We start from the raw sequence: 27,547 nt of genomic DNA on the forward strand, positions 1-27,547 counted from the left end.
AGTTCCAGGGTTAACTGTCTATTACATGTCCAAAATTAAATGTATTTGTGCATAATAAAACTTTCATGATTCAGATATCCAATTTACTTCTGTTATCACATGTGCTTTGTTCTTTTTGTATCTTTTATTGAAGATTAAAACTAGGTTAGTTCATAAGAGTACTCTATGGCAGCAGTGTTTTGCAACATTATATAACAAAGCTAAAAAATGTGTTGCTAAACACTGCTGCCATAACACATGCACACTTCTGATTCTTATGAGCGTACCTAGTTTTACTCTACAATAAAAGATACCAAGAGAATGAAGCAAATTGGAAAATTATTTAAAATTATTTAAAATTGATTGGATGTTCTATCTGAATCATGAAAGTTAAATTTTGACTTTAAAGTGGTTTTTCTCTCTATGGTTTAATAAGACATATCACAGAATTTAATTTGTCATTTTTTTTCTTATTTTTTCTAAAATTTTAATTAATACCATAAAAACATGTTTTTGCCATATGTGAAACTTTGCTGGTTCTATTTATTTTTGTTCCCAATTAAACTTTTGTTTTGTAACCTGCATTAAAACTTGGCATTATACAATAATTCTGTTTAATAGAATAATTGAAAAACATTACAAATGTAAAAATATTGACAAAATCCTAGTGTGTAAACTATCCCAATAGTTTTAAATATATGAGGTTTATTCACTTAGGGTATTTGAACACTGGTGTTTATACCTAGATGCCGAATCTCACTCAAGAAAGTATATGTTTTAAATGAACATGATGTAGCAGTTTTGTCTATTAAAATACTATCGGCTAGATTAGGAGTCTTGCGTCAGCCTTAAAAAGCAGCGTTGAGAGGTCCCAACGCTGCTTTTTAAAGCCCCCTGGTATTACGAGTCTGGCAGGTACAGGTGTACCTCTCACTTTTCTTCCGCGACTCAAGCTTACCGCAAAGCCCCTTACGTCAATTGCATATCCTATCTTTTTAATGGGACTTGCCTAATGCTGGTATTATGAGTCTTGGAAGAAGTGAGCGGTAGACACTCTCCTGTCAAGACTCCTACCGCATTTAAAAGTCAGTAGTTAAGAGTTTTATGGGCTAATGCTGTAACATAAAACTCTTAACTAAAGTGTTACAAAGTACACTAACACCCATAAACTACCTATTAACCCCTAAACTGAGGCCCCTCCCACATCGGAAACACTTTAATAAAGTTTTTAACCCCTAATCTGCTGACCGGACATCGCCGCCACTGTAATAAATATATTAACCCCTAAACCACTGCACTCCCACCTCGCAAACACTAGTTAAATTTTATTAACCCCTAATCTGCCGTCCCTAACATCGCCGACACCTATCTACATTTATTAACCCCTAATTTGCCGCCCCCAGCATTGCCACTACTATATTAAATTTATTAACCCCTAAACCTAAGTCTAACCCCCTAACTTAAATTTAATTTAAATAAAACGAAATAAAATTACTACAAGTAAATAAATTAATCCTATTTAAAACTAAATACTTACCTATAAAATAAACCCTAAGCTAGATACAGATATAACTAATAGTTACATTGTAGCTAGCTTAGGGTTTATATTTATTTTACAGGCAACTTTGTATTTATTTTAACTAGGTACAATAGTTATTAAATAGTTATTAACTATTTAATAGCTACCTAGTTAAAATAAGTGCAAATTTACCTGTAAAATAAATCCTAACCTAAATTACAATTACACCTAACACTACACTATCATTAAATTAATTACATAAACTAACTACAATTAACTTCAATTAAATTAAATTATCAAAAGTACAAAAAAAACCACACTAAATTACAGAAAATAAAAAAATAATTACAAGAATTTTAAACAAATTACACCTAATCCCCCTAATAAAATTAAAAGCCCCCCAAAATATTAAAATTCCCTATCCTATACTAAATTACAAATAGCCTTAAAAGGGCTTTTTGCAGGGCATTGCCCCAAAGTAATCAGCTCTTTTACCTGTAAAAAAAATACAATACCCCCCAACATTAAAACCCACCACCCACACTCCCAACCTTACTCTAAAACACACCCAATCCCCCCTTAATAAAACCTAACACTACCCCCTTGAAGATCACCCTACCTTGAGCTGTCTTCACCCAGCCGCGCACAAGTGGGGGCAGAAGTCTTCATCCGATCCGGGCAGAAGAGGACTTCCAGATGGGCAGAAGGCTTCATCCAGGCGGCATCTTCTATCTTCATCCATCTGGAGCGGAGCGGGTCCATCTTGAAGCCATCCGACGCGGAGCATCCTCTTCTTCCGATGGCTAAGACTGAATGAAGGTTCCTTTAAATGATGTCATCCAAGATGGCATCCCTTGAATTCCGATTGGCTGATAGGATCCTATCAGCCAATCGGAATTAAGGTAGGAAAAATCCTATTGGCTGATGCAATCAGCCAATAGAATTGAGATTGCATTCTATTGGAACAGCCAATATAATGCACGCTCAATCCTATTGGCTGATTGGATCAGCCAATAGGAGTGAAGTTCAATCCTGTTGGCTTATTGCATCAGCCAATAGGATTGAAGTTCAATCCTATTGGCTGATTGAATCAGCCAATAGGATTTTTCCTACCTTAATTCCGATTGACTGATAGAATCCTATCAGCCAATCGGAATTCAAGGGACGCCATCTTGGATGATATCATTTAAAGGAACCTTCATTCAGTCTTAGCCGTCGGAAGAAGAGGATGCTCCGCGTCGGATGGCTTCAAGATGGACCCTCTCCGCTCTGGGTGGATGAAGATAGAAGATGCCGCCTGGATGAAGCCTTCTGCCCCCTCTGGAGGACCACTTGTGCCCGACTGGGTGAAGACGGCTAAAGGTAGGGTGATCTTCAAGGGGTAGTGTTAGGTTTTATTAAGGGGGATTGGGTGGGTTTTAGAGTAGGGTTGGGAGTGTGGGTGGTGGGTTTTAATGTTGGGGGGTATTGTATTTTTTTATAGGTAAAAGAGCTGATTACTTTGGGGCAATGCCCCGCAAAAAGCCTTTTTAAGGGCTATTTGTAATTTAGTATAGGGTAGGGAACTTTATTATTTTGGGGGGCTTTTTTATTTTATTAGGGGGATTAGATTAGGTGTAATTTGTTTAAAATTCTTGTAATTATTTTTTTATTTTCTTTAATTTAGTGGGGGTTTTTTTGTACTTTAGATAATTTAATTTAATTGTAGTTAATTGTAGTTAGTTTATGTAATTAATTTAATGATAGTGTAGTGTTAGGTGTAATTGTAATTTAGGTTAGGATTTATTTTACAGGTAAATTTGTACTTATTTTAACTAGGTAGCTATTAAATAGTTAATAACTATTTAATAACTATTGTACCTAGTTAAAATAAATACAAACTTGCCTGTAAAATAAAAATAAACCCTAAGAAAGATAAAAATGTAACTATTAGTTATATTATATCTATCTTATGGTTTATTTTACAGGTAAGTATTTAGTTTTAAATAGGATTAATTTATTTAATTGTAGTAATTTTATTTTGTTTTATTTAAATTAAATTTAAGTTAGGGGGTGTTAGACTTAGGGTTAGACTTAGGTTTAGGGGTTAATACATTTAATATAGTAGCGGCGACGATGGGGGTAGCAGATTAGGGGTTAATAAATGTAGGTAGGTTGCGGCGACATTGGGGGCAGATTAGGGGTTAATAAATATAATGTAGGTGTCGGCGATGTTGGGGGCAGCAGATTAGGGGTTCATAGGGATAATGTAGGTGGCGGCGGTGTCCAGAGCGTCAGATTAGGGGTTAATAAGTATAATGTAGGTGTCAGTGATGTCGGGCGCAGCAGATTAGGGGTTAATAAGTGTAAGATTAGGGGTGTTTAGACTCAGGGTTCATGTTAGGGTGTTAGGTATAGACATTAATTTTTATTTCCCCATAGGAATCAATGGGGCTGTGTTAGAAGCTGAACGCTGCTTTTTTGCAGGTTTTAGGATTTTTTTTTCAGCTGAATCTGCCCCATTGTTTCCTATGGGGATATCGTGCACGAGCACGTTTAGCCAGCTTACCACTACCGTAAGCAACGCTGGTATTGAGGTGAGATGTGGAGCTAAATTTTGCTCTACGCTCACCTTTTTGCGGCTAACGCCGGGTTTAAAAAAACCTGTAATACCAGCGTTGTCTTAAGGGAGTGTTGAAAAAAAATGCTCATTAGCAAAGCACCCCTGTTACCGCAAAACTCGTAATCTCGGTGTATATTAACAAAAGAGTAGTAAATTAGCACATAATATACATTGAACTAATTAACAGCTTTCAGGTTGTTGTATGTGCCTGTTGATGGGCTGAATTTTTCAAAAGCCTTTCTTACATGTAAAGGGTCAAAATGCACTTTACAACTGGTATCTCAAAATGTGAAACACATTTAAAGCACGTAAAACATATTCTTATTCAATAAAATTGAAATAATAATTAAAGGGACAGAACACTCATATGCTAAATCACTTGAATGTGATGCAGCATAACTGTAAAACGCTGACAGGTAAATATCACCTGAACATCTCTATTTAAAAATAGGAAGATATTTGACCTCACAATTTCCTCAGCTCACCAGAGTAAGTGCTGTATAAAAAGTTACACTCCAGCTGCTGTTCAGCTTCAGGTAAAAAACAAACAAAACATAATTTATGTAAAAACTTACCTGATAAATTCATTTCTTTCATAATGGCAAGAGTCCATGAGCTAGTGACGTATGTGATATACATTCCTACCAGGAGGGGCAAAGTTTCCCAAACCTCAAAATGCCTAAACATACACCTCCCACCACACTCACACCTTAGTTTAACGTATAACCAAGTAGTGAGGTGTAAAAAGGAGTATAAAACCATACAAAAAAGAGGAACTGGAAAATAATGTGCTTTTATACAAAAAAAATATAACCACCAAAAACACGGTGGGCCTCATGGACTCTTGCCAATATGAAATAAATGAATTTATCAGGTAAGTTCTTGCATAAATTATGTTTTCTTTCACGTAAATGGCAAGAGACCATGAGCTAGTGATGTATTGGATAAAATACCCAAGATGTGGAAGTCCACAGAAGAGTCTCTAGAGAGGGAGTTATAAAATAAAAACAGCTATTTTCACTGAGAAATTAAATCTAAACAAAAAATAAGTTTTTCTAAAAACTTCAAGAAAAAAAACTAAAATATAAGCATAAGAATCAAACTGAGACAGCTGCCTGAAGAACTTTTCTACCAAAGACTGCTTCAGAAGAAGCAAATACATTAAAATGGTAAAATTTAGTAAATGTATGCAAAGAAGACCAAGTTGCTGCTTTGCAAATCTGATTAAAAGATTGAAGCTTAATTCCTAAAAGCCCAAGAAGTGGCAACTGATCTAGTTGAATGAGCTGTAATTCTCTGAGGCGGAGACTGCCACGCCTCCAAATAAGCTTTGTGAATCAAAAGCTTTAACCAAGGTCTCAAAGAAATGGCAGAGGCTTTCTGACCTTTCGTAGAGCCAGAAAAGACAACAAATAGACTAGAAGTCTTCCTGAAATCCTTAGTAACCTCAACATAATAATATTTCAAAGCTCTTACCACATCCAAAGAGTGTAACGATTTCTCATGAAAATTCTTAGGATTTGGACACAAGGAAGGATCAACAATTTCCCTACTAATGTTGTTAGAATTCACAACCTTAGGAAGAAATTTAAACGAAGTCCGCAAAACAGCTTTATCCTGATGGAAAACCAGAAAAGGAGACTCACAAGATACTGAGAGCAGACAATTCATAAACTCTTCTAGCAGAAGAGATAGCCAAAAGGAAAAATACTTTACAAGAAAGTAGTTTAATATCCAAAGAATGCATAGGCTCAAAAGGTGGAGCCTGCAAAACCTTCAAAACCAAATTAAGACTTCATGGAGGAGAAAGATTTAATTACAGGCTTGATACGGACCAAAGCCTGAACAAAACAGTGAATATCAGGAAGTTTAGCAATCTTTCTATGAAATAAAACAGAAAGAGCAGAGATTTGTCCCTTCAAAGTACTTGCAGACAAACCTTTATCCAAACCATCATGAAGAAAAAAAGAATGACAAGAAAATTTATGAGAAGAACACCATGAAATATATGTTTTCCAAACCCGATAATAATTCTTTCTTGAAACAGACTTACGAGCCTACAACATAGTTCAATTTCCATACCTTCAAATTTAGCGATTTGAGATCCTGATGGAAAAGCAGCCCTCGAGACACAAGGTCTGGCCTTAAAGGAAGTTGCCAAGGTTAGCAACCGGACATCTGGACAAGATCCGCATACCAAAACCTGTGCTAGTGCTATCAGTAACACATGCGATTGCTCCATTATGATCTTGGAGATCACCCTTGGAAGAAGAACTAGAGGCGGAAAAATATAAGCAAGTTGGTAAGACAAGGGGAACAGGGTCCATTCGGCCCTTGTTAAATAGACCCCCCAAGCCTGAAGAGCCCTGAAAATAGCACGGAGGTCTAAGATATTGATTGGTAACCTCACCTCTAGAGAATTCCAAACCCCTTGTGCTGTCAGAGACCCCCAGACAGTTCCCCAACCTGAAAGACTTGCATCTGTCGAGACTACAGTCCTGGAAGGATGAACAAAAGAGGCCCCTTGCACAATACGATGATATCAATTGTGATATCCGAGTATAATCCTTGCACCATTGATTCAGCATGCAAAGCTGCAGAGGTCTCGTATGAAAATGAGCAAAGGGGATTGCGTCCGATGCTGCAGTCATGAGACCTAAAACTTCCATGCACACAGCCACTGAAGGGAATGAAGGTTTCAACAGGCTGAAACCAATTTTCTTGTCTGTTAAAGACAGAGTCATGGACACTGAATCTATTTGGAAACCTAAAAAGGTGACCCTTGTCTGAGGAATCAAGAAACTCTTTGGTAAATTGATCCTCCAACCATGTCTTTGAAGAAACAACACTAGTTAAATCGTGTGAGATTCTGCTAAATGAAAAGATTGAGCAAGTACCAAGATATCATCCAAATGATGAAACACTGCAATACTCTGCTCTCTGATTACGCATAGAAGGGCACCGAGAACCTTCGAAAAGATTCTTGGAGCTGTCGCTAGGTTAAATGGTAGAGCAACAAATTGGTCATTCTTGTCTAGAAAAGAGAATCTCAGAAACTGATAGTGATCTGGATGAATTGGAATGTGAAGATAATCGTCCTGTAAGTCTATTGTGGACATGTAATGACCTTGCTGAACAAAAGGCAGAATAGTCCTTATAGTCACCATCTTGAAAGTTGGGATCCTTACAAAATGATTCAAAAACTTCAGATCCAGAACTGGTCTGAATTAATTTTCTCTTTCTTTGGGACAATGAATAGATTCAAATAAAAAACCCAGACCCTGTTCCTGAAGCAGAAATGGTATAATTACCCCCTGAAAGCTCCAGATCTGAAACACACTTCAGAAAAGTCTGAGCTTTCACAGGATTTGTTGGAACGTGAGAGAGAAAGAATCTTCTCACAGGAGGTCTTACTCTGAAACCTATTCGATACCCTTGAGAGAAAATGCTCTGAATCCACTGATTTTTAACAGATTCAGCTGAAATGTTTTGAAATAATTTCAATCTGCCCCCCACCAGCTGAACTGGATTGAGGACCACACCTTCATGCAGTCTTGGGGGCTGGCTTTGGTTTCCTAAAAGGCTTGGATTTATTCCAATTTGAAAATGGCTTCCAATTGGAACCAGAGTCCTTGGGGTAAGGAGTGACTTTCTGTTCTCTATTCTGATGGAAAGAATGAAAATGATTAGAAGCTTTAGATTTGCCCTTAGATTTTTTTATCTTGAGGCAAAAAAACTCCCTTCCCCCCAGTGATAGTGGAAATAATAGAAGCCAACTGAGAATCAAATAAATGATTACCCTGGAAAGTATACGATGTTAGCATTCCATGATTTAAGCCATAAAGCTCTTCTAGCTAAAATAGCTAAATACATAAATTTAACATCAATCTTGATGATATAAAAAATAGCATCACAGATAAAATGATTAGCATGTTGAAGCAAACAAATAATGCTGGACAAATCAGAATCTGCTTTCTGATGTGCTAAGCTATCCAACCAAAAAGTTGATGCAGCTGCAACATCAGCCATAGAAATGGCAGGTCTGAGAATATAGCCAGAATGTAAATACGTTTTTCTTAGATAAGATTCAATCTTCCTATCTAAAGGATCCTTAAAAGAAGGACTATCTTCCATATGAATAGTAGTACGTTTGGCAAGAGTAGAAATAGCCCCATCAACTTTTTCCCAAAACTCCAATTTAGCTACTGGTAAAGGATATAACTTCTTGAACCTAGAAGAAGAAAGGATTAAAAGAAGCACCAGGCTTAGACCATTCCTTAGCAATCACATAAGAAACAGCACCTGGAACAGGAAATACCTCAAGAGTAATCACAGAAGGTTTAAAAACAGAATTTAAATGTTTACTGGATTTGTTATCAAGAGGACCAGACTCCTCAATATCCAAAGTAACCAATACTTCTTTCAATAAAGAACAAATATATTAAATCTTCAAAAGATAAGAAGATTTATCAATTTCAATGTCTGAAGTAGGATCTTCTGAACCAGAGAGATCCTCTTCAGAGGAGGATATTTCGGTATGTTGTCGGTCATTACAAATTTCATAAACTTTATGAGAAGTTTTAAAAGACCTCTTATGTTTTTAGAAGGTGGAATAGCAGACATAGCCTTCTGTATCGTGCCATTAATATAATTTTTCATATCAACAGGGATATCATGTACATTAGATGTTGAGGGAACAACAGACGCTGTACTAGTACTAATAGAAACATTATCGGCATGCAAAAGCTTATCATGACAACTGTTACATAATATAGATGGAGACATAATCTCAGCTTGCTTACAACAGATACACTTAGCTTTGGTAGAACTATGTTCAGGCAGCATGGTTCCTACAGTAGCTTCTGAGGCAGGGTCAGACTGAGACATCTTTGCAAAAATGTAAAAGAAAAAATAACATTTAAACAAATATCCAATTTCCTCATATAGCAGTTTCAGGAATGGGAAAAAATGCATATGCTAAATAGGCAGAAAAGCAAACAGCATAGCCCTCTAGAATATAAAGAGAGCAAGAGCATAAAGGAAGTGGGGTAAAATAACTAAAAAATATTTGACGCACAACGCAAATAGCAGGGAAAACATTTTTTGCCGCCAAACATCCAGAAATGATGCAACTCGCATCATAACAAGCACGCCAAACAACCTAACTTCAACAAAGATGCAGGAAATTATGAAACTTGCGCCACTAAAGATGAAAATTCGCACCAAAAAAAAATTTGCACCAAAAATGACGCAATAAATAACAGCATTTTTGTGCCCTCACGAGCCTAGTTTTGCCCGAGGTAATGGTATAAGAGTATATTGTCGATCTGAAAAGGGAGGTAGGAGATGAATCCCTATGACCGATAACAGAGAACCCTTGAAAAGATTTCCCATGAGTGAAACCATAAAAATCAACAGGCAATACTCTCTTCACATCCCTCTGACAAACACTGTACTCTGAGAGGAATTGGGTTTCAGAATCCTTAGAAGTGCTTATCATAGAAGAAATCATAGACATCAAGCACAAACTTACTTCACCACCTCCATAGGAGGCAAAGTTTGTAAAACTAAGGTGTGAGTGTGGTGGCAGCTGTATTTATAGGCATTTTGAGGTTTGATAAACTTTGCCCCCTCCTGGTAGGAATGTAGCACCATGGACTCTTGCCATTTACATAAAAGAAAGAAGAAATTAACAGCAGCCAATCAGCATCAACATTGCTGAGGTCAGGAAATCTTTTACTTTGATCTCATGAGATTTTACTTAACTCTCATGAAATTTCATAGTAAACTTCCTTAAACTGAATAGGGAAATAACATGAGTGTGCACGAGGCTCACTCCCTTGCAGGTCCCGGGACAGGCATACTGATTTGCTGCTTTAAGATCTTTACAATGGGGTGTGAATACTTAGGACATTTTGAGGTAAAATTTCTTTTTTTTACATAGAGATGTTCAGGTGATATTTGCTAGTTAGCTTTTTACAGCTATGCTGCATCACTTTCAAGTGTTTCAACATTTCGGTATCCTGGCCCTTTAAGCATTATGTTCACTAATATTTTGCATATTAAAGGGATATATACATATGATTTTATAAATAGATTGTATGTGGTAAACACACACGCAAAATGAATAATGATATAAATACATAATATAAATATATATTTTTTTAAATGAAGAAAAATATAACTAACACAGGAATCTTATATAGATGTAAATTAGTTTAGTACATATATTAAAAAAGTGACTATTGTTTAAAAGTCAATCACAGGTGAATGTTACAAGCTCAAAACCAGTCTTTTAAATGATCTTGTTATAGATACGAAGCAACATACTTCGTAGGGATTAAATATTTTTTTTTGTAATGTTGTAAAACCAAATGAGGACGTATGAAGTCTGTGTTAAAAAAAAAGCCCAAAACACTTTGCACCAGCCAAATAGTTTGACACTTTGGGCTAGACTACGAGTGGAGCACTATCGTTTGCATGCAAGCACTACCAGGTCTGCTCGTATTACAAAGTTGAAAGTAAATGCGAACATGTGAGCACAATCGTGATATAGAATGATAACTGCAAATTCAGAGCTTTGGTTAACTGTTACACAAGACAAAAAAAGTGTCACAAAACACAACAAAATCCTTTTAAAAGTACAGTTACACTCATAATAACACAATCTAATAAAAATTATCTAAAGAAAAAAAACTGCACAAAAAAGTTATAAGGGCTCAAAGATATGGGGTCTTAGGTGAAAAAAGGGCTGCAAAGGGCTTTAACATAAAGATACATACATATACATTTTTCATATATATATATATATATATATATATATATATATATATATATATATATATATATATATATATATATATATACGCCTAGATTTAGAGTTCTGCGTTAGCCGTCAAAAGCAGCGTTAAGGGGTCCTAACACTGCTTTTTACTGCCCGCTGGTATTTAGAGTCAGTCAGGAAAGGGTCAAACGCTCACTTCCAAGCCGCAACTTTTCCATACCACAGATACCCTTACGGCAATTCCGTATCCTATCTTTTCAATGGGATCTTCCTAACGCCGGTATTTAGAGTCTTGGCTGAAGTGAGCGGTAGACCCTCTACCGACAAGACTCCATCCGCAGGAAAAAGTCAGTAGTTAAGAGCTTTCTGGGCTAACGCCGGTTTATAAAGCTCTTAAAGGGATATGAAACACAATATTATTCTTTCATGATTTATAAAGAGCATGCAATTTAAACAACTTTCTAATATACCTATATTATCTAATTTGCTTCATTCTATTGATATTCTTTGCTGAAAAGCATATCTAGATAGGCTCAGTAGCTGCTGATTGGTGGCTTTACATAGATTTCTCGTGTGATTGGTTCACCGATATACATTGCTATTTCTTCAACACAGGACATCTAAAGAATGAAGCCAATTAGTTCATAGAAGTAAATCGCAATGTTTTTTGAAATTTTATTCTCTATCTGAATCATGAAAGAAATTTTTTAGGTTTAGTGTCCCTTTAACTACTGTGCTCTAAAGTACACTAACACCCATAAACTACCTATGTACCCCTAAACCGAAGTCCCCCCACATCGTCGCCACTATAATAACATTTTTTAACCCCTAATCTGCCGACCGCACACTGCCGCCACCTACATTATACCTATAAACCCCTAATCTGCTGCCCCTAACATCGCCGACACCTACACAATATTTATTAACCCCTAATCTGCCACCCCCAATGTCACCGCTACCTTACCTACACTTATTAACCCCTAAACTGCCACACTCCCGCCTCGCAAACCCTATAATAAATAGTATTAACCCCTAATCTGCCCTCCCTAACATCGCTGACACCTAACTTCAAGTATTAACCCCTAATCTGCCGACCGGACCTCGACGCTACTATAATAAATGTATTAACCCCTAAAGCTAAGTCTAACCCTAACACCCTCCTAAGTTAAATATAATTTTATTCTAACAAAATAAATTAACTCTTATTAAATAAAGTATTCCTATTTAAAGCTAAATACTTACCTGTAAAATAAACCCTAATATAGCTACAATATAACGAATAATTATATTGTAGCTATTTTAGGATATATATTTATTTTACAGGCAACTTTGTATTTATTTTAACTAGGTACAATAGCTATTAAATAGTTATTTACTATTTAATAGCTACCTAGTTAAAGTAATTACAAAATTACCTGTAAAATAAATCCTAACCTAAGTTACAATTAAACCTAACACTACACTATCAATAAATATATTAAATCAATTAACTACAAGTACCTACAATTAAATAAACTAAACTAAATTACAAAAAAACAAAAACTAAATTACAAAAAATAAAAAAAGATTACAAGAATTTTAAGCTAATTACACCTACTCTAAGCCCCCTAATAAAATAACAAAGCCCCCAAAATAAAAAAATTCCCTACCCTAATCTAAATTAAAAAAGTTAACAGCTCTATTACCTTACCAGCCCTTAAAAGGGCTTTTTGCGGGGCATGCCCCAAAATGCCTCAGCTCTTTTGCCTGTAAAAAAACACAATACCACCCCCCAACATTACAACCCACCACCCACATACCCCTACTCTAACCCAAACACCCCTTAAATAAACCTAACACTACCCCCCTGAAGATCTCCCTACCTTGTGTCGTCTTCACCCAACAGGGCACCGATGGACCAAAAGAAGACATCTGGAGCGGCAGAAGTCTTCATCCTATCCGGGCAGAAGAGGACATCTGGACCGGTAGACATCTTCATCCAAGCGGCATCTTCTATCTTCATTCATCCGGAGCGGAGTGGAGCCATCTTCTTCCAGCTGACGCGGATCCATCCTATTCTACCGACGCCTACTCGCCGAATGAAGGTTCCTTTAAATGACGTCATCCAATATGGCGTCCCTCAAATTCCGATTGGCTGATAGGATTCTATCAGCCAATCGGAATTAAGGTAGGAAAAATCTGATTGGCTGATTGAATCAGCCAATCAGATTCAAGTTCAATCGGATTCTATTGGCTGTCCCGATCAGCCAATAGAATGCGAGCTCAATCTGATTGGCTGATTAGATTTTTTATTTTATATTAAAATACAGGTTTTATATTTTATATTAAAATACAGGTAAATATTTAGCTTTAAATAGGAATACTTTATTTAATAAGAGTTCATTTATTTCATTAGAATAAAATTATATTTAACTTAGGGGGGTGTTAGGGTTAGGGTTAGACTTAGCTTTAGGGGTTAATACATTTATTATAGTAGCGGCGAGGTCCGGTCGGCAGATTAGGGGTTAATACTTGAAGTTAGGTGGCGGCGATGTTAGGGAGGGCAGATTAGGGGTTAATATTATTTATTATAGGGTTTGCGAGGCGGGAGTGTGGCGGTTTAGGGGTTAATACATTTATTAGAGTGGCGGCGAGGTCCAGTCGGCAGATTAGGGGTTAATAAGTGTAGGTAAGGTAGTAGCAACGTTGGGGGGGGGGCAGATTAGGGGTTAATAAATATTATGTAGGTGTCTGCAATGTTAGGGGCAGCAGATTAGGGGTACATAGGTATAATGTAGGTTGCGGTGGTGTCCGGAGCGGCAGATTAGAGGTTAATAGTGTAATGCAGGGGTCAGTGATAGCGGGGGCAGCAGATTAGGGGTTAATAAGTGTAAGGTTAGGGGTGTTTAGACTCGGGGTACATGTTAGGGTGTTAGGTGCAGACTTAGAAACTGTTTCCCAATAGGAAACAATGGGGCTGCGTTAGGAGCTTAACGCTGCTTTTTTGCAGGTGTTAGGTTTTTTTTCTGCCCAAACTGCCCCATTGTTTCCTATGGGGGAATCGTGCACGAGCACGTTTTTCCAGCTAGCTGCTACAGTAAGCAACACTGGTATTGAGAGTTGAAGTGGCGGTAAATATGCCTTTACGCTCCCTTTTTGGAGCCTAACACAGCCCTTCAGAGAACTCTAAATACCAGCGTTGTTTAGAAGCAGCGCTAGAAAAAAAACATGCGTAGCTAACGCACCCCTTTGGCCGCAAAACTCTAAATCTAGGCGATACTTTCTACAGACATACAGTATATACACATATAAACACATAAATACATACTTACAACACATTTATACAAGTAGATGAAAATATGAAAGATCATATTTATGCAATATTCATATTTAATCAAGGGTTATACTGTGTATTTAATATAAATATTTCACATTCCAATGTTCTACACATAGGGGAATATGTTCTATGTATTTTTAAATAGATGATATATATATATATATATATATATATATACACACACATACAAACAAAAAGGTATTGGCGCACATCTATTTTTTAAAAGCACAACATATTTTTTGAACTGCTGCAAAAAATTGCCTGCAAACAACATCAAGGGACAACTATTCTTTTTAAATAAAATTGGGATCTTAGTCACACACATCGAGATTACGAGTTTTGCGGTAACAGGGGTGCGTTGCTAACGAGCATTTTTTTTTCACCGTTCACTTAAGACAACGCTGGTATTACAGGTTTTTTTAAACCCGGCGTTAGCCGCAAAAAGGTGAGCGTAGAGCAAAATTTAGCTCCACATCTCACCTCAATATCAGCGTTGCTTACGGTAGCGGTAAGCTGGCTAAACGTGCTCGTGCATGATTTCCCCATAGGAATCAATGGGGAAGATTTGGCTGAAAAAAAAACTAACACCTACAAAAAAGCAGCTTTAAGCTTCTAACGCAGCCCCATTGATTCCTATGGGGAAACAAAAGTTATGTCTACACCTAACACCCTAACATGAACCTCGAGTCTAAACACCCCTAATCTTACACTTATTAACCCCTAATCCGCCACCCCTGACATTGCCGACACCTGCATTATATTATTAACCCCTAATCTGCCGCTCTGGACACCGCCGACATCTACATTATCCCTATGGACCCCTAATCTGCTGCCCCCAACATCGCCGACACCTACTTTTTATTTATTAACCCCTACTCTGCCGCCCCCAATGTCACCGCCACCTAACTACACTTATTAACCCCTAATCTGCCGCCCCCAACGTCGCCGCCACTATAATAAAGTTATTAACCCCTAAATCTAAGTCTAACCGTAACCCCACCTAATTTAAATATAATTTAAAATAATCTAAATAAAATTACTACAATTAAATAAATTATTCCTATTTAAAACTAAATACCTATAAAATAAACCATAAGCTAGCTACAATATAACTAATAGTTACATTGTATCTAGCTTAGGGTTTATTTTTATTTTACAGGCAAGTTTGTATTTGTTTTAACTAGGTACAATAGTTATTAAATAGTTATTAACTATTTAATAACTTCCTAGTTAAAATAAGTACAAATTTACCCGTAAAATAAACCCTAATCTAAGTTACAATTATACCTAACACTACACTATCATTAAATAAATTAACTAAATTACCTACAATTAATTACAATAAAATTAAATAAACTAAAGTACGAAAAAAAACCCCACTAAATTACAGAAAAAAATAAAATAATTACAAGAATTTTAAACTAATTACACCTAATCTAATCCCCATAATAAAATAAAAAAGCCCCCCAAAATAATAAAAAAATCCCTACCCTATACTAAATTACAAATAGCCCATAAAAGGGCTTTTTGCGTGGAATTGTCCCAAAGTAATCATCTCTTTTACCTGTAAAAAAAATACAATACCTCCCCAACATTAAAACCCACCACCCACACACCCAACCCTACTCTAAAACCCACCCAATCCTCCCTTAATAAAACCTAACACTACCCCCTTGAAGATCACCCTACCATGAGACGTCTTCACCCAGCCGGGTGAAAGTGGTCCTCCAGATGGGCAGAAGTATTCATCCAGTCGGCATCTTCTGTCTTCATCCATCCGGAGCGGAGCAGGTCCATCTTGAAGCCAGCCGATACGGAGCATCCATCCAGAACGACGACTACACGACGAATGACGGTTCCTTTAAATGACATCATCCAAGATGGCGTCCCTTGAATTCCGATTTGCTGATAGGATTCGATCAGCCAATCGGAATTAAGGTAGGAAAAATCCTATTGGCTGATCCAATCAGCCAATAGGATTGAGCTTGCATTCTTTTGGCTGATGGACCCGCTCTGCTCCGGATGGATGAAGATAGAAGATGCCGCCTGGATGAAGACTTCTGCCCATCTGGAGGTCCTCTTCTGCCTGGATCGGATGAAGACTTCTGCCCCTATGGAGGACCACTTGTGCCCGGTTGGGTGAAGAGGTCTCACGGTAGGGTGATCTTCAAGGGGGTAGTGTTAGCTTTTATTAAGTGTGGATTGTGTGGGTTTTAGAGTAGGGTTGGGTGTGTGGGTGGTGGGTTTTAATGTTGGGGGGGTATTGTATTTTTTTTTACAGGTAAAAGAGTTGTTTACTTTTGGGCAATGCCCCACAAAAAGCCCTTTTAAGGGTTAATAAATGTAGGTAGGTGTAAATTTTTTAAAGTGGCGGCGATATCCTGTCGGCAGATTAGGGGTTAAAAACTTTAAGTGTTTCCGATGTGTGGGGAGAGCCTCGGTTTAGAGGTTAATAGGTAGTTTATGGGTGTTAGTGCACTTTTTATCACTCTAGTTAAGAGTTTTATGTTCCGGCATTAGCCCATAAAACTCTTAACTACTGGCTTTTAAATGCAGTAGGAGTCTTGACAGGAGAGGGTCTACCGCTCACTTCTTCCAAGACTCGTAATACTGGCGTTAGGCAAGTTCCATTAAAAAGATAGGATATGCAATTGACGTAAGGGGCTTTGCGGTAAGCTCGAGTCGCGGAAGAAAAGTGAGCGGTTCACCTGTACCTGCCAGACTCGTAATACCAGGGGGCATTAAAAAGCAGCGTTGGGACCTCTCAACGCTGCTTTTTAAGGCTAACGCAAGACTCGTAATCTAGCCGACAGTATGGCCATATTTTGCTTAGCCAGTCACCATTTACAAGGTGCCCCAATATAGACTAGTCCTAACACTACAGTCCTTTGCCTTAGAGGGCTGAATCATTCCTGCTTTTACTCTTCATAATTGAATGAGACTCCCTGGCTTAATATTCACAACTCTATTACACTGTCATGAGCACACCTGAGCTTGGGTGGGGTGCTTTACCCAATGGGAGATGGACAGTCTCCCTGATTATGTTTTAATACAAAATTTGGTTTAGCACACCTTACAAAAAGTTTATATACACATCTTTGGGAGTGTTGCCAACATGACCTAATCAATACAAAAACAAAAAGGTATTGGTGCACATCCATTTTCAAAAGCACAACATATTTTTTTAACTGCTGCAAAAAGTATCCCACAAAAGTGAGTATACCCCTCAAATTTTTGCAAATATTTTATTATATATTTTAATGTGACAGCACTGAAGAAATGAAACTTTGCTACAATGTAAAGTAGTGAGTTTACAGCCTGTATAACAGTGTAAATTTGCTGTCCCCTCAAAATAACTCAACACACAGCTATTAATGTCTAAACCATTGGCAACAAAAGTCAGTACAAATTGGGCCCAATAAGCTATGCTCCCTCCCCGGTGTCATGTGACTCGTTAGTGTTACAAGGTCTCAGGTGTGAATGGGGAGCAGATGTGTTAAATTTGGTGTTATCGCTCTCAAACTCTCTCATTCTGGTCACTGGAAGTTCAACATGGCACCTCATGGCAAATAACTCTCTAAGGATCTGAAAAAAAGAATTGTTGCTCTACATAAAAAATGCCTAGGCTATAAGAAGATTGCCAAGACCCTGAAACTGAGCTGCAGCACGGTGGGCAAAACCATACAGCATTTTCACAGGACAGGTTCCACTCAGAACAGGCCTCGCCATGGTCGACCAAAGAAGTTGAGTGCACGTTCTCAGCGTCATATCCAGAGGTTGTCTTTAGGAATAGACGTATGAGTGCTGCCAGCATTGCTGCAGAAGTTGAAGGGGTGGGGGGCCAGCCTGTCAGTGCTCAGACCATATGCCGCACACTGCATCAAATTGGTCTGCATGGCTGTCATCCTAGATGATGCACAAGAAAGCCCGCAAACAGTTTTCTGAAGACAATCAGACATAGGACATGGATTAATGGAACCATGTCCTGTGGTCCGATGAGACCAAGATAAACGGCAACCAGGTAAGGAGTACAAAGGCAAGTGTGTCTTGCCTACAGTCTAGCATGGTGGTGGGAGTGTCATGGTCTGGGCCTGCATGAGTGCTGCCGGCACTGGGAAGCTACAGTTCATTGAAAGAACCATGATTGCCAACATGTACTGTGACATACTGAAGCAGAGCATGATCCCCTCCCTTCAGAGACTGGGCAACAGGGCAGTATTGCAAGAAGATAACAACCCCAAACACTCCTTCAATATGACCACTGCCTTGCTAAAGAAACTGAGGGTAAAGGTGATGGACTGGCCAAGCATGTCTCCAGACCTAAACCCTATTGAGCATCTGTGGGGCACCCTCAAACGGAAGGTGGGGGAGTGCAATGTCTCTAACATCCACCACCTCTGTGATGTCGTCATGGAGGAGTGGAAAAGGACACCAGTGGCAACCTGTAAAGCTCTGGTGAACTCCATGCCCAAGAAGGTTAAAGCAGTGCTGGAAAATAATGGTGGCCACACAAAATATTGACACTTTGGGCCCAATTTGGACATTTTCACTTAGTGGTGTACTCACTTTTGTTGCCAACGGTTTAGACATTAATGACTGTGTGTTGAGTTATTTTGAGGGGACAGCAAATTTACACTGTTATACAGGCTGTACACTCACTACTTTACATTGTAGCAAAGTGTAATTCCTTCAGTGTTGTCACATGAAATGATATAATAACATTTTTACAAAAATGTAAGGGGTGTACTCACTTTTGTGGGATGCTGTGTATATATATATATATATATATATATATCAAAAAGTCAAATAGCTTGTAGCCCAGCACTCCAACCAGGTGGAGCAGTCACAACCTGGGTGCAATCCTTATGAGGAATAATTATAGAAATCAGTACAGAAGAAGGGCACTCTCAGGATTTGTAGAAAGCAGAATATTTTCTTTATTCTTAGAACATTAATACATGGTCGACGTTTCGGCCCTCAGTTGGGCCTTCATCAGGACAAGTACAATCTTGGGACTGCCGAGTGACAATGATCATAGATCCAAAATAGACGAGTCTATTTTGGATCTATGATCATTGCCACTCGGCAGTCCCAAGATTGTACTTGTCCTGATGAAGGCCCAGTACAATCTTGGGACTGCCGAGTGACAATGATCATAGATCCAAAATAGACGAGTCTATTTTGGATCTATGATCATTGCCACTCGGCAGTCCCAAGATTGTACTTGTCCTGATGAAGGCCAAATTGAGGGCCGAAACGTCGACAATGTATTAATGTTCTAAGAATAAAGAAAATATTCTGCTTTCTACAAATCCTGAGAGTGCCCTTCTTCTGTACTGATTTATATATATATATATATATATATATATATATATAAATAAATAACTATATATTAACATGTATATATATATATATATATATATATATGTATATAGAGAGAAGTGCACTCACAGGAACGAACAACTGGCTCAATACCATTGTTAGCTTGTTCTATGGCGATTTACCACCTGGGTGCAGCTTTTTAGCCCAGTAATGCTTTTCACAGAGAAGAAATTTCCTGTAGTATATCAGTCTGATCCCGCCTATTACGGTCAGTCCAGCGCCGAAATACCAGTCAATTCCTCTCTGAACAAGGAACACAGCAACCCCAGACGATCGTTTCGGCCTTCATTGGGCCTCGTCAGTGAGGTGTAGCTATATTCCTCTAAGCACACTGAGCAAGGAGTCCACGTCTGGTTGCCCCTTTTTCCCATAGGGAGACTAAATACATATAGAGAGAAGTGCACTCACAGGAACGAACAACTGGCTCAATACCATTGTTAGCCTGTTCTATGGCGATTTACCACCTGGGTGCAGCTTTTTAGCCCAGTAATGCTTTTCACAGAGAAGAAATTTCCTGTAGTATATCAGTCTGATCCCGCCTACCAGACGTGGACTCCTTGCTCAGTGTGCTTAGAGGAATATGGCTACACCTCACTGACGAGGCCCAATGAAGGCCGAAACGATCGTCTGGGGTTGCTGTGTTCCTTGTTCAGAGAGGAATTGCCTGGTATTTCGGCGCTGGACTGATCGTAATAGGCGGTATCAGACTGATATACTACGGGAAAGTTCTACTCTGTGAAAAGCATTACTGGGCTAAAAAGTTGCACCCAGGTGGTAAATCGCCATAGAAAAGTTCTACTCTGTGAAAAGCATTACTGGGCTAAAAAGTTGCACCCAGGTGGTAAATCGCCATAGAACAGGCTAACAATGTTATTGAGCCAGTTGTTCGTTCCTGTGAGTGCACTTCTCTCTGTATGTATATATATATGTATGTATAAATATATATTTGTGCAAAATTCCATCATATCTATTTTAATATCTCTTTAAAGGGACATTGTACACTAGATTATTCTTTGCATAAATGTTTTGTAGATGATCCATTTATGTAGCCCGTCTGGGAGTATTTTTTGTAACAATTTTTTAATAACATTGAGATGATTTTCAGACTGCTAACCAAGCCCCAAAGTGTCACATGTATACATGCATTTACAGACTACTGCTGGCTCTTGGTTGTCTAATCTGTCTTTTCACATGCAGGGAAGGGGGGGGGGGTGGTTTAGTATCTGCTCCCAGCCCCTTTCGGTGGGTGTTCCAGCTAATATTTTGAAGTCAATAGGGGGAATGATATTTTGCATTCTCAATTTCTCAAAGTCTGTTGATACTGAGAACTTTGCGAATGCAAGAGCACAAACTTTTTTACTTTCAACACCTAATACTAGCACAAATTGCCGAGCGAAAAAAAAAAATATTCTAGCCATTTTAAAGCTTGAACGCAAGAACAAACTACCGCTCCCCTCGTAATCTAGCTCTTTGTGTATCAAATTTAACAACACAAATGGAAACTTGCCCTTTAACAGCTAAGTTGTCGTGACGAAGATGCCTCAGAAAATAGGTTAGTGAATACAGTGTTAGTTTCTTAATGTTTTTAGGTTTTCTACATTACTTCCAAATGTTTTTTAAAAACCCCATCCCTAAAATCTGTATGCAAGATTAAATTTGGCATACATAAACTTTTTTCTACTGATTTGAGTGACCAATGCTAGCTATCGAGTTGATTGACTGGTTGATTGACACCCCCTGGTAGCGGACGATTGGGCTCGAATCTGCAGGGGGCGGCGTTGCACCAGCAGTTCACAAGATCTGCTGGTGGAATGCTGAATGCGGAGAGCTTATTGCTCTCCACATTCAGCGATGTCTGTCGGACAAGATCCGCTGATCGGATCTTGTCGGACAGACATTTCATAAATAGGCCCCTATGGGCTTGATTACGAGTGGATCAGTATTTTGCGTTGGGTTGCACGTGTATTACAAGTTGAAAGTAAAAAGTATTTGCACAAGCGCTAACCTGACGCACACAAAAAGCCGAAACTTGAATATTGCGACAGCATTAGCGTATTCCCCTATTGACTTGGCTATCCTGATCGAGTATGAATTCTCAGAGCAGAGTTGCAATGCCACACTAAGGAATAACGATGACATTGTAGGTGACTATGCACCATCTTAGAGAGCATAGAAAGAACTTAAAGGGATATGAAACCCAATTTTTTTTTCTTTCATGATTCATATAAAGCATGAAATTTAAAGCAACTTTCTATTTTACTCTGATTATTATTTTTCCTTCGTTCTCTTGGAACGGAGCTGGCCCATTTTTAGTTCAACACCATGGATAGCGCTTGTTGATTTGTGACTACATTTAGCCACCAATCAGGAAGCGTTACCTAGGTGCTGAACCAAAAAATGGCCGGCTCCTAAGCTTACATTTCTGCTTTTCAAAATAAGAGAACAGGAGAACAAAGAAAATGTGTTAATAGGAGTAAATTACAAAGTTGCTTAAAATTGAATGCTCTATCTGAATCATGAAAGAATATATTTCGGTTTCATATCTCTTTAAGGAGAAAGGGAAATTTGGATAAAGAGAAATGTAATAAAAATATGCTTAGGGCCACTACTTTTGTTAGCACCACAAAATAATTAAGTTTAAACTTAGAATGAGAGTAGAAATGAGATTAAGGTGTTAGCGTAAAGAGATATTAGACTTTAAAGGTGTTCCCAGGTAAAATGTATAAACAGTTATTAGTAAAATAACTTTACTATACATTCATTATTCATTTTTGCAGCATGTTTGTCCACTGCTCTTAGAAAGGCTGAAGTACATCCTACAAAATTCATATAGATAACATTGAGCTCATGCACGTGAAGTTACCTAGGAGTGAGCACTGATTGGCTAAAATGCAAGTTGGTCAAAAGAATGGGTAATAAAGGGATTATCTATCTTTTTTAAACAACAACATTTCTGGTGTTGACTATCCCCTTAAGACTGTGGTGGATAGAGATTTGTGAGTGTGTGTGTGTGTGTTTGGTGGGGGTGGTTGGATTAGGGTAGCACAATGTCTTAAGCAGGCCCTGCTAATTGGCCAAAGCAAAATAGATAAGGTAAACATACTCAAGAGACTTTTAAAGGGATATTTACCTGGACTGCTAAACATTTTAACAAAACTATACATTTAAATGCTAATAAAACTATTTTTGTAGCCAGATCTTAAGCAATAAAAGATGTATATTATGCACATCAAAACAAATGAATTTAGCGTCCCTTTAAAGACTGCATAAAATTAGTCTTTTACAGCATGTCAATATACCCTCACAACACATTACAAAATGTGTGGTACAATTTTCTTATTGGTGCAATATAAGCAATTTCATGTAATAAAGTAACAGATTTTCAAATCCATTATGACCAATGGTGGTAGTTTGAACTCAGAGCTATGCCAGTAATGCAATTACAAGCCCTGAAAAGACCCAAGTGAGCTGTATTTTATAGCTTGCAGTAAGTTTGCAATTTATACTGCTGCCTGCCTTATGGTCATTTTTCTTCCAAAATATGGAAACTGTGCTATTTAATAAAAAAGCCATAAATCTATGTGGGAAAAAACAAGCAAAGAATGGCAAAAGTAGTTGGATTTCAAATAGAAAACACGCTGATGGTTTTAATTGTGTTCATGTTGACTGGTTCTAAAGTTATTTATATTTAAAAAAAAAAAAAGACCACAAACATCAGGAAATAAAAACAACTTAAATCAAGAGCTACTGGTTGACTCTGCTCTCTATTACTGACAGTCAAAGATATTTTTAAAATTTGTGTTGGTTTTTAAAGATGCCAGAACATTGTTTCCCCTGAAAGTATTAATAGCCCTATAGTTGCATTGACTGTGGAAAAAGTCTCACGTATTTGCAATATAAGCAATAAGTATGAAGTTTTGTACTCTTCTGTGTGTACATATATATATACACAGCATATATATATATATATATATATATATATATATATACATACATACATACATTAATTCATTCATACATGGATGGATAGATAGATAGATAGATAGATAGATGGATAGATGGCTAGATAGATGATAGATGGATGGATAGATGGAAAGATAGATAGATAGATGGATAGATGGATAGATGATAGATAAATATACATTATGTATTATGTCATGCAAATCTTACCTCAATGACATAAGATATTGTTGTTTACACTTGGTTCCATTCCCTCTACAAACAGCCCCATTTTAGAGATGCAAATATACAAATATTCCAAAATCCAAACTTTTCAAAATCCAAACCTTTTCCAGTCCCGAGTAGTTTGGACAAAAGGTTTTCTACCTGTATTAGCTTAACTTTACGTTAAAACGAGTGCCTCTGTACTATTTTAATGTTTTCATTGCTCTTGAGAAAGACGACTAGATCATTGAAACGCGTTGAGCCAAAAGAATAAAAACTGTTCGTTTGAGAGAAGAATCTACTGGTCTTTTATTACATCGCTGAATCTTGAATTTTATCCCAGTGAGTAATCTGCATTTGTACACATTGTTTTTTTTTCTGTATACACACATGGAACTTTGTTCCTAGTGTCGCCAGGAGCCCTTTTCCGCATTGGAGGAAGTGACGGTTGTGCAGAGGCACTCGTTTGAGCCAAAAGACACCCCTGGACCTGGGCCCCCTATATCGAAATCATTCTGCAACAACAGTTCTTTTGGGAGAGACTGTGGGAAGGCAGCGGTTCGTCTCTGGAGGGGAGTATTGTTCTTATCCATATATACAGCATTTTTGTAATAGCATCTACTGAAATTGCCTGTATTTTATATATATGTTTTCTAACGTTGCATTAAAGCTGCTCTTTAGCTGCTCCTCTGCGGTCCTGAAATCTACATATAAACACATACACATAAACTGTATAAATATGACAGACCTTAATGTAATGGTTTTAAAGAGACCACTAGACCATTAGACCACTGCTTCTTAACCTACTACACCAACTATAAAGTGGTGTTTCCTCAAGCCCCTGCTTGCACGTGATTGGCCATGTACAAGCATGGGACAGCATTGTGCAAGAAGCGGGCAGCGTATAGCTGCCTGCTATCCTTGATGCTAGGCGGACAGGGGCAATTGTTAAATGAGCTTACGTTTGAAAATTATTACTTTTAATTCCATAATCTCTTTTCAGTTTCTGTGGGGTAATTGTGAGATACATATGATATATATATACTGTACAGGGAGTGCAGAATTATTAGGCAAGTTGTATTTTTGAGGATTAATTTTATTATTGAACAACAACCATGTTCTCAATGAACCCAAAAAACTCATTAATATCAAAGCTGAATAGTTTTGGAAGTAGTTTTTAGTTTGTTTTTAGTTATAGCTATTTTAGGGGGATATCTGTGTGTGCAGGTGACTATTACTGTGCATAATTATTAGGCAACTTAACAAAAAACAAATATATACCCATTTCAATTATTTATTTTTACCAGTGAAACCAATATAACATCTCAACGTTCACAAATATACATTTCTGACATTCAAAAACAAAACAAAAACAAATCAGTGACCAATATAGCCACCTTTCTTTGCAAGGACACTCAAAAGCCTGCCATCCATGGATTCTGTCAGTGTTTTGATCTGTTCACCATCAACATTGCGTGCAGCAGCAACCACAGCCTCCCAGACACTGTTCAGAGAGGTGTAATGTTTTCCCTCCTTGTAAATCTCACATTTGATGATGGACCACAGGTTCTCAATGGGGTTAAGATCAGGTGAACAAGGAGTCCATGTTATTAGATTTTCTTCTTTTATACCCTTTCTTGCCAGCCACGCTGTGGAGTACTTGGACGCGTGTGATGGAGCATTGTCCTGCATGAAAATCATGTTTTTCTTGAAGGATGCAGACTTCTTCCTGTACCACTGCTTGAAGAAGGTGTCTTCCAGAAACTGGCAGTAGGACTGGGAGTTGAGCTTGACTCCATCCTCAACCCGAAAAGGCCCCACAAGCTCATCTTTGATGATACCAGCCCAAACCAGTACTCCACCTCCACCTTGCTGGCGTCTGAGTTGGACTGGAGCTCTCTGCCCTTTACCAATCCAGCCACGGGCCCATCCATCTGGCCCATCAAGACTCACTCTCATTTCATCAGTCCATAAAACCTTAGAAAAATCAGTCTTGAGATATTTCTTGGCCCAGTCTTGACGTTTCAGCTTGTGTGTCTTGTTCAGTGGTGGTTGTCTTTCAGACTTTCTTACCTTGGCCATGTCTCTGAGTATTGCACACCTTGTGCTTTTGGGCACTCCAGTGATGTTGCAGCTCTGAAATATGGCCAAACTGGTGGCAAGTGGCATCTTGGCAGCTGCACGCTTGACTTTTCTCAGTTCATGGGCAGTTATTTTGCGCCTTGGTTTTTCCACACGCTTCTTGCGACCCTGTTGACTATTTTGAATGAAACGCTTGATTGTTCGATGATCACGCTTCAGAAGCTTTGCAATTTTAAGAGTGCTGCATCCCTCTGTAAGATATCTCACTATTTTTGACTTTTCTGAGCCTGTCAAGTCCTTCTTTTGACCCATTTTGCCAAAGGAAAGGAAGTTGCCTAATAATTATGCACACCTGATATTGGGTGTTGATGTCATTAGACCACACCCCTTCTCATTACAGAGATGCACATCACCTAATATGCTTAATTGGTAGTAGGCTTTCGAGCCTATACAGCTTGGAGTAAGACAACATGCATAAAGAGGATGATGTGGTCAAAATACTAATTTGCCTAATAATTCTGCACTCCCTGTATATATACTGTATATGAGATGAATGTATTGTGAATATGAGATATGAGATGAATGTATTGTGAATCTGAACTCTGCTTTTAGCGGACTTTGAGATTGTTTTGATAAAGTGTTGATGAAATGTTGATAAAGTTCATATTGTAGCTGTACACTTGATACATTTAAAACATATTGAGGTCTAATCAATGTGAAAATACACTGAGCATTTGTGGCATCATAAATTCTGCCAGTTGGCTGCTAATGATGTTAAACTTCAGTTTCCATTTTTTCTAATGTACCTAAATATGGTAAAATGTTACTTTTGTGTCACCAAATAAGCATAAACAAGATTTTGTATAATAGCACTAAGGACAAGCACCGAGGACGATCTTAAGGAGAACAGTCTTAATTCAAGGCTAAAAAATAAAACACCAACATCTTAGGCTTTTTGTTAGTAGACATTTGTTTCCTGAAAGTTTAGTAACTCAAAAAATATTTCTTTGCTTCAAACGTGATTACATCATCACTGGTATTTGATTTTGTGGTCCTCATATACCTGCCAAAAAAAGGTTGTTGACAGTACATCTAATCCTGAATTATTTAAACTCACTAAAAAAAGACTTATGTTCGATCGTTTTTTTTTTTTAAAGGGATACTAAACCCAATTTTTTTCATTTGCAATAATAATTTACTCCTATTATCAAATTTTCTTTGTTCTCTTGGTATATTTATTTGAAAAAGCAGGAATCTAAGGTTTGGAGCCAGGCAATTTTTGGTTCGGCACCCTGGGTAGCGTTTGCTGATTGGTGGCTACATTTAGCCACCAATCAGCAAGTGCTACCCAGGTGCTTAACCAAAATAGGCCGGCTTCTAAGCTTAAATTTCTGCTTTTTAAAATAAAGATAGCAAGAGAACAAAGAAAAATTGATAATAGGAGTAAATTACAAAGTTGCGTTAAGTTGCATGCTTTGGGGCCTAGTTACCAACCCCATATCGGCCCCAATGTCTCTGTTTCTGTGCGAGCCTTTAGGCTCTCCTGAAACAGGAGTTAAGAAGCAGCGGTCTTAAGACCGCTGCTCATTAACAAGTCCGCCACCGCTGAGGTGGCGGACACCAATCCACCCGATCACAAACAATCGGGTTGATTGACACCCCATGCTAGCGGCCGATTAGCTGCGAATCTGCAGGGGGCAGCATTGCACAAGCAGTTCA

General features: G+C 38.0%; 1 protein-coding gene across 2 annotated transcripts in view; it reads right to left on the bottom strand.

Moving 5' to 3' along the window:
* Positions 1 to 27,547, bottom strand: part of KCNJ16 (potassium inwardly rectifying channel subfamily J member 16) — a 173,177-nt gene that overhangs the window by 4,530 nt on the left and 141,100 nt on the right. The window lies entirely within an intron of this gene.

The sequence above is a fragment of the Bombina bombina genome, chromosome 1, assembly GCF_027579735.1.
Source record: "Bombina bombina isolate aBomBom1 chromosome 1, aBomBom1.pri, whole genome shotgun sequence".
Taxonomy (NCBI): Eukaryota; Metazoa; Chordata; class Amphibia; order Anura; family Bombinatoridae; genus Bombina; species Bombina bombina.